Source organism: Physeter macrocephalus, chromosome 12 (genome assembly GCF_002837175.3).
Source record: "Physeter macrocephalus isolate SW-GA chromosome 12, ASM283717v5, whole genome shotgun sequence".
NCBI classification, from domain to species: Eukaryota; Metazoa; Chordata; class Mammalia; order Artiodactyla; family Physeteridae; genus Physeter; species Physeter macrocephalus.
The window spans coordinates 24,132,556-24,140,405 of NC_041225.1; positions in this window are offsets into that span (position 1 = coordinate 24,132,556).

Sequence of the window (7,850 nt, forward strand, 5' to 3'; positions counted from 1 at the left end):
GCGTCCGGAGCCTGTGCTCCGCGACGGGAGAGGCCACAGCGGTGAGAGGCCCGCGTACCGCAAAAAAAACAAAAAACAAACAAACAAACAAACAAAAAAAAGGATGACCTCTCTCATCAGAGAACGCAGGAGGAGGAGTTCTAGGAGGAGAGACCAGGTGGTGAGGCTGGGGGACAGCTGGTCTCCACGCTCCACGGCCGATGGGTGAAAAATTGCTGCAATGAACTCTTCAGAATCAGGCTCCATATCTTATTCTTTAGCCCGAAACCTCACATGCGGTAGGTGCCCAATACGTTTTTTTAAGGGGAATGAAGTCATAATCAGAGTCCCCAGTCCTACCACGGAGGGTGAAATTATGCTGAAATTTCTTTGAAGACTTCAAGATTCCTTTCTCAAGTGAAGGAAGGCCGTCCTTTTGATTCTTATCAGCTATGCGTCTTTAGTTAGAGATCAATCGGCCGGCATCTCATGATGGCCGAGCAAGGGCGGTGGTTCGGCGATGTGTTGAAAAACCAGGCAATCTTCCTCCTGTGTGTCCTTTACTTTCACACAAAACACTTCACTTCTGACACTCTGGTCACCAAACGTGTGGGATTTTTCCCACACCAAGCAATTCTGTGACATGAGCCGGAGGTCCTACAGTTTAACTCAATTTAATTCGATTCGGACACTACCTGGAGACAGCGTCAGACCCACAGGTTAAGGCTCAGTCCCTCAAAACTGCTCTCACCCACTTCAGATGTCAACTGCAAGTCTGGGTTATCACCTGAGAGTCTGACAAATCGGCTACAAATCTGAGGCTCCCATGACCCCCACTTGGGGTTTAATTCGTTTGCAAGAGTGGCTCACAGAACTCAGGGAAACACTTAGGTTTACCAGTTTATTAAAGGATATGACAAAGGACACAGATAAACAGCCAGATGAAGAGATACGTAGGGTGAGGTTTGGGAGGGTCCTGGGCCCTTGAGCTTCTGTCCCCGTGAGGCTGGGCTGCATCCTCCTCCTAGTACATGGGTGTGTTTGCCAACCTGAACCCCGTACTTCTGGGAATTTTAAGAAGGCTTTATCACGTAGGCATGATCAGTCACTGCTCCACTTTCAGCCTTTCCCTCTGCTCAAGAGAATGGGTGGGGCTGAAAATTGCAAGCTTCTAATCATGTCTTGGACTTTCCAGTGATCAGCACCCCCCCACCCAGAAGCCCACCCAGAGTCTCCTCATTAGGACAAAAGACACTCTATCGCCCGGGAAATTCCAAGGGTTTCAGGTGCCCTGTGGCAGGAACTGGGGTCAAAGACCAAATAGTAAAACAAAAGATGCTCGCATAGGCATCTTATCGCGCAGGCAATTATGAGGGCTTCAGGAGCTCCTGTGCCAGGAACTGGGGCAGAGACCAATACGTGTTTTCTACCTCACAGGTGATTTGCTTTATTATTCTCTTATCTACACAAAAACCTTGCATCATAGGCATTTTAACCTCTGTTTTACAAATCAGGAATCCACAGCTCAGAGTGTGAACTAAGTGCCCTTGACCATAGAGCTAACAAGTGACCAGTACAAGAGGTGATCAGGGTCTGTTCTGGTAGCTCTCCGTACCCTCCTCACGCGTGTGGTCCAGCACGCGGCTGACCAGGGGGCGTCTGGGGATTTGATCATCCTGGTGGCTGCTGTTGGCAGCTGTTGGTGAGAAAGGTCCAGGAGAGAAGGGCAGGTGGTCTAACTCAGGGTCGGGTGCACTGGTGGGCTCTCAACACCCATGTTGTGGATGAATTCATGGCCTGTCAAAGCAGAGGTGAAACGGAGCAGCACGCTATGGTCCTTCCCCCTCCCCATGTCCTCCGCCTGCCTTTTGCTGTAGAAAAACTTTAGCCAAAGAGTAAGTTTAATCAGAGAAGTGAGAAAACGCAGAAGCAAAAGGAAACAGTCAAACAGGACAAAATAATAACAGTGCAGTCATTAAGCAAAATCAAGGACATCTAGTTCTTCTTTAAAGGGCTCTAGATAATATTCTGAGCCACATCCTGTGAGCTGTTTTGTAGACACTGAAACCTCCACCCGGTGGAAGAAGTTAACTACATGAGGACCAGACTGTAGCCATGACATAAGCTGCCACAATTCTGAGAACTGGCCTCAAGGAGATGGAAACAAACCGACCCTGGAACTGAAGAAGAACGGTACCTAAAACAATCAAGAGGACGCTGATCGGTCAGACCACCAAAGATCAGTTTCAAGATGGCTGTCAGAGCTGCCTGTGCTGTTTCTGCATGGAGCCCCCTCCCTCTGTCTATACACCCCTGAAACTCCCCTTTAAAAGCCCTTACCCATTGATTGTCAAGGGGGCAGTCGGCCTTTGGACATGAGTCTACCTTCTCCCCAGGTTGCTGGCCTTCTAAATGAAGCAAATTCTCCTTTCCACCAACCTTGCCTCTTGAGTATTGGCTTTGGAGCAGCGAGCAGCCAGACCCCACTTTCGGTAACAGAGGGACCAGGAGGAAGGTTTGAAAGGCAAGCCCAGCCTCTCCCCTTTCTGCTTGGTCTTCAAGACACACACGTATAACAGGTAAATCACACCAAGGAAGGAAGAACTCCTATAGATTCTGTGGGCCGCTGCATGTTTCTGATGAGGCTCTGATCTCACACTTAGAGTTCTCCTATCCTGGAGGAAAGGCCTGCTGGTGAGGGGAACACAGTGAACCCATATCTGAACAGGCTGATTTTAGCTGGGGATGACGGGAGGAAACCCAGATGAAGATATGGACCCAAGTAGGGTCAGGGCTGTAAGCGTAGATGTGACTCTACCATTTCGGTGAAATGTAGATATAAAGTCCCAGGAGAGAGAATTTCTCATACCTGAGGCATTTCTGCATATTTCTCTTCTGCTAATTTGCCCCTCAAAGTCTGACACAGTAGACAGTTTTTTTTAAAAAGACCTGTCTCTGTTACCCCAAAGCTTTCGTGCAGACTGGCATGGCAGCCCTGCATGCACTTATGTTTGGTCTTTCCGTGGCCACCTTCTTCACGTCCTTTCACTGTCTACGTCTACAACACATACTCAGCAGACTCCCCCACCAGTCTGCTCATCTCTACCTTGTTCATCTTCTTCAGAGCACTTATCTCAATGAATTTTCTGTTTCCCTAAGCATTTATGGTATATCTTCCTCCTCTGATTATCAGCACCGGGAAGACAGGGGCTGTGTCTGATGTACCCACCAATGTATACCCTGTCCCTGGCATGGGGTAATGCTTAATCAATAATTGTTGAATTAAATGATAGATTTATAGAGGAAGGAAATTAGAGAAAGCTCCCTTGCAGGGGAGGAGGGGGGACTTTCATCCACCTAGTACTGTGAAGAGGCATATTAAAAATTGATCCGTGTGAAACACAAATAGTGAATTAAAAATTTGAGGACGCTAAAAAGATTACGTGAAAGAGGAAGAGGAGAAATGGGATTCTGGGGATGTGTGCTTAACAGAAGGCGTGAGTGTGAGAGAAAAAGGGAAGAATGAGGCAGGAGAGGGTAGAAGAGAGGTTAATAAGGATGGAAAGAAAAGGGAGAGTGTTGTGTAGGAGCCTGTGGGAAGTTAGGAAATGTGCACTCTCTCTGTCCCCCTCAGAACTTAAGCTATGCCTCCTCATTCATAAGTTAGATATTTATACTAAGTATTACATGCAAGAAAGGGATGTTTAAAGCATCATACTGCTAACCCATGCAGAAGAACCACTTAGGTACCCAGGAATCTCTAGGTGACCACTGGGTTAGACATCCTTTTTGCCATCTAGGAAAGTAAAACTCAGAGATTTTAAATGATAGTGTAAAAACAGGACTGGACTAGGTCTCTAAGCTGTAGGCGAGCATTTGAATTGTTATTATCATGCTGAGGGATAACTTGGACCTTGAATGTGTCTTAAAGAGTTTTCACCAGGTATCTGCCTGAAGCCCTGACCCTTTAAGGGAACTCAGTTCTAGACCTGTGCTTGTCCTGATTCACACACGTGCACAAAGTGACCTTGGGATCACCCCAAGAGTCTAGTTAAGACATGCCCAGAGCAGACAGGAGCCCAGGAACCTCCCTTGTTTGTGTGTCCATTGCTGGAATTCCTGAATCTTGGACAGTGCCCGGTGCCTGGCAGGCACTAACTATACACCAATGAGTAAATGAATCTTTCATATTTCTTTTTTTTTTTAATTAATTAATATATTTTATTTTTGGCTGCGTTGGGTCTTCGTTGCTGCGCGTGGACTTTCTCTAGTTGTGGTGAGCGGGGGCTACTCTTCGTCGTGGTGCGCGGGCTTCTCACTGCAGTGACCTCTCCTGTTGCGGAGCACGGGCTCTAGGTGCGTGGGCTTCAGTAGTTGTGGCTCGCAGGCTCTAGAGAGCAGGCTCAGTAGTCGTGGCGCACGGGCTTAGTTGCTCTGCGGCACGTGGGATCTTCCCGGACCAGGGATCGAACCCGTGTCACCTGCGTTGGCAGGTGGATTCTTATCCACTGTGCCACCAGAGAAGCCCTCTTCCATATTTCTTAAAGGACCACACCTTAACTGCTCCCATTAGCTATTTCACTGTTTCAAATTATAAAAAGAAATGTTCTCTTCCATAAAAAAAAATAAAATAAATGGCAGTGGTTTTTTCATAGCCATAGTGAGACAAGAAAGACATTCTCAAAAGTGGTTATGACATATGTCAAAAAACAAAGAACAAGAGCCTCTTTTTTTCCTTCAGAGCCATTATCATGATCTGAAATAGTGTCATATGTTTGTTGTGTTTACTTGTCTCCTACACTGGACCACTGGCATTACTCCCTTACTTCACCCACCCATTCAGCAGACCTACTGAGAACAGTTACGTACCGAGCACTCTTCTGGGTGCAAGGACTGAACAAGCAATGGATAAGACAAAAAGTCCTTGCCCTCGTAACGCCCACATTTTGGTAGGAGAGTCAATGATTAATATGTATCTTGGTTTTCATAGTATCTCTAGAACCTATCGTAGTGCCTGATAATCAGTAAATAGTTACTGAATGAATTAATAATTTAAAAAAAAACGCTACTTGCTAGACAGGCTATGTGCACTGAAGATACAGCCCTATCCTTTTGGAGTGTAGTATTTATTTATGATTTTATTTTTAAGTAGCTAGAATGGCTTTGGCTTAAAGGTAGAAGAATAACAATCTACTCTTATGCCTGGAATTATAACTGAGCCACAGTTCTGCAGAAATTGTTCAGTAAGGCAACGTTGAATAATCTGATTAAGAGCAGTCTCTAAATAACTAGAGCAACTTATAAATTATTTGTGTACAATATCTGGACAAGAGGTTTAACTGAGGAGGTTGGAATTAAATGCCTCTAAAGCATCTATGATATTTTTTACATTGAGCCAAAAAGGCAATGAAAGATGAAGCCACTGAAATAGACCAAAATATAACTTCAGTAATGTAAAGAAAATCAAGAGAAAACATCAAAGCAGATTTTATGGTCCAACCACTATGATTTAACCAATCCAGAGAAGAAACTATGAGTCACGTATATTTTCAGCCACTTCTGTCCATTAGGGAAACCTCTTCACCATTAGACTCGTTAAGAAAATCAAAAATGAAATTATGCCAGTAAGTGACATTTGCTGCCCCTAGAATAATGAAGATGGACATATTAGATCGCAAGAACGCTGTAACTGACAATGAGAAAGCTCTTTGCATCGTACAAAGCGCTAAAGGAGAATTTACTGTTTCACATCTTAACAAAAACAGTCCTGCGGGGCCTTAAGGTGCGTCCCATCAGCAGCACGCGTGTTTCTCCACAGTTTGATCAGACATGGGGCGGGGGGGTAGGGCACGCCCGCTCATATTCACATGTCGTATCATATACATTACAGAAAACGACAGGAAAGGGAAGGCAGCCTTGCAATCAGTTCTCATCCAGATGAGAACAAGCACATTTCGAGACAATGAGGTTGAGAGAAGGGTGATCTCCACTAAAAACTCTGCCCAGCGAACCTCCCGGCGCACAGTGCAGAGGACCAGACTGCAGCCTCAAAAGCAGAACTATAGATCAATGGAACAGCCCAGACATACACCCTGCCGACGCCATCGGGAACTGAAGAGCTCTTTGGGGGCCTCTCCAGGAGGAAGTGGGTGGTCGCCTCTCACAGCGCAACCAGCAGTAGCTTTTACCAGGCGATGCTGCTTCGCGCGCGGTTCAGTTGAAAAGAGAACTTTCAACTTAACTCATCTCTCCCTGGAGCCGGGGATTCTGTACACGGGAAGGGGGGGGGGTGCTGTCTGGGTGGGGACTGGGGGCGGGGCCGGCAGGGCTGTGGCTGGGGACAGGGAAGGCGTGTCTATCAATCTCAGGGGGGCTTCTGGAAAGTGCAGGTGAAACCCTGAAATAGTCGACGTGCTTCCAGGCTGCGTATCTGAGGGGAGCAGAGGATGAGGGGACTGCTTCTCAAAGGTTCAGGTGCTGCAGAATCCCTGGGGGTCGGGGGCGGGTGCAGAGGGCGCTGTTAAAATGAGGACCGGACGCAGCAGGTCTGGGGAGGGCCCGGGACTCTGCATTCCTAACACGCTCCCAGGTGCGACCTCGCTGCCCATCTGGACAGCCCTTGAGGAGCAGAGCGTCACAGAACACCCGTCACCGCGCAGACGCTGCGCGTCGGTTCGCTCCGCCGCTTGCTGGAAACCTGTCCACGGACGAGCCGCTTGAATTCCCTGACACGACTCCCCAGCTGTAAAATGACACGGAAACAACTACGTGAAGTGTTTTCACTAGGATTCAAATGAAGGAACACGACGCTCCCTGGCTGCGTGCGCTTGAGAACGTCGGGTAGCCATGCACAAGCTCCTCCCTTCACCTGAAGCGGGGGCACCTTTGTGCACCTGCCGTGATGGAGGGTCCAGGTGGGCGCGCCAGGCACCTAGGACCCCGCCTGGCACGCAGTGGGCGCCAAAGAGACTCGGGCTCTTTACTTGTGATCTGGCACTGAGCCCGTGTCTCTGAATATGAAAATACCCATGTTGCGGGGACGACTTGCTGAGACATTCGGGCCGCTGGGTTTAAAGCAAAGTCATCGCATTTGCTGCCTTTCCTTCGGTTCTTTTCCGAAGTGTTTACAGCAACTTGGGAGAAGGCCCTTCATTTTACCCGGAAGAAAGTTCTGTTTTTAAAATCAGCAGCAAAACAGTAATCAAGACAGTATGGTACTGGCACAAAAACAGAAATATAGATCAATGGAACAGGATAGAAAGCCCAGAGATAAACCCACGCACATATGGTCACCTTATCTTTGATAAAGGAGGCAAGAGTATACAATGGAGAAAAGACAGCCTCTTCAATAAGTGCTGCTGGGAAAACTGGACAGCTACATGTAAAAGAATGAAATTAGAACACTCCCTAAACCCATACACAAAAAATAAACTCAAAATGGATTAAAGACCTTGACATAAATCACAGCAAGATCCATTTTGACCCACCTCCTAGAGAAATGGAAATAAAAACAAAAATCAACAAATGGGACCTAATGAAACTTAAAAGCTTTTGCACAGCAAAGGAAACCATAAACAAGATGAAAGACAACCCTCAGAATGGGAGAAAGTATTTGCAAACAAAGCAACGGACAAAGGATTAATCTCCAAAATATACAAGCAGCTCATGCAGCTCAATATCAAAAAAAAGCAAACAACTCAATCCATAAATGGGCAGAAGACCTAAACAGACATTTCTCCAGAGAAGACGTGCAGATGGCCAACAAACACATGAAAGAATGCTCAACATCACTAATCATTAGAGAAATGCAAATCAAAACTACAGTGAGGTATCGCCTCACACCAGTCAGAATGGCCATCATCAGAAAATCT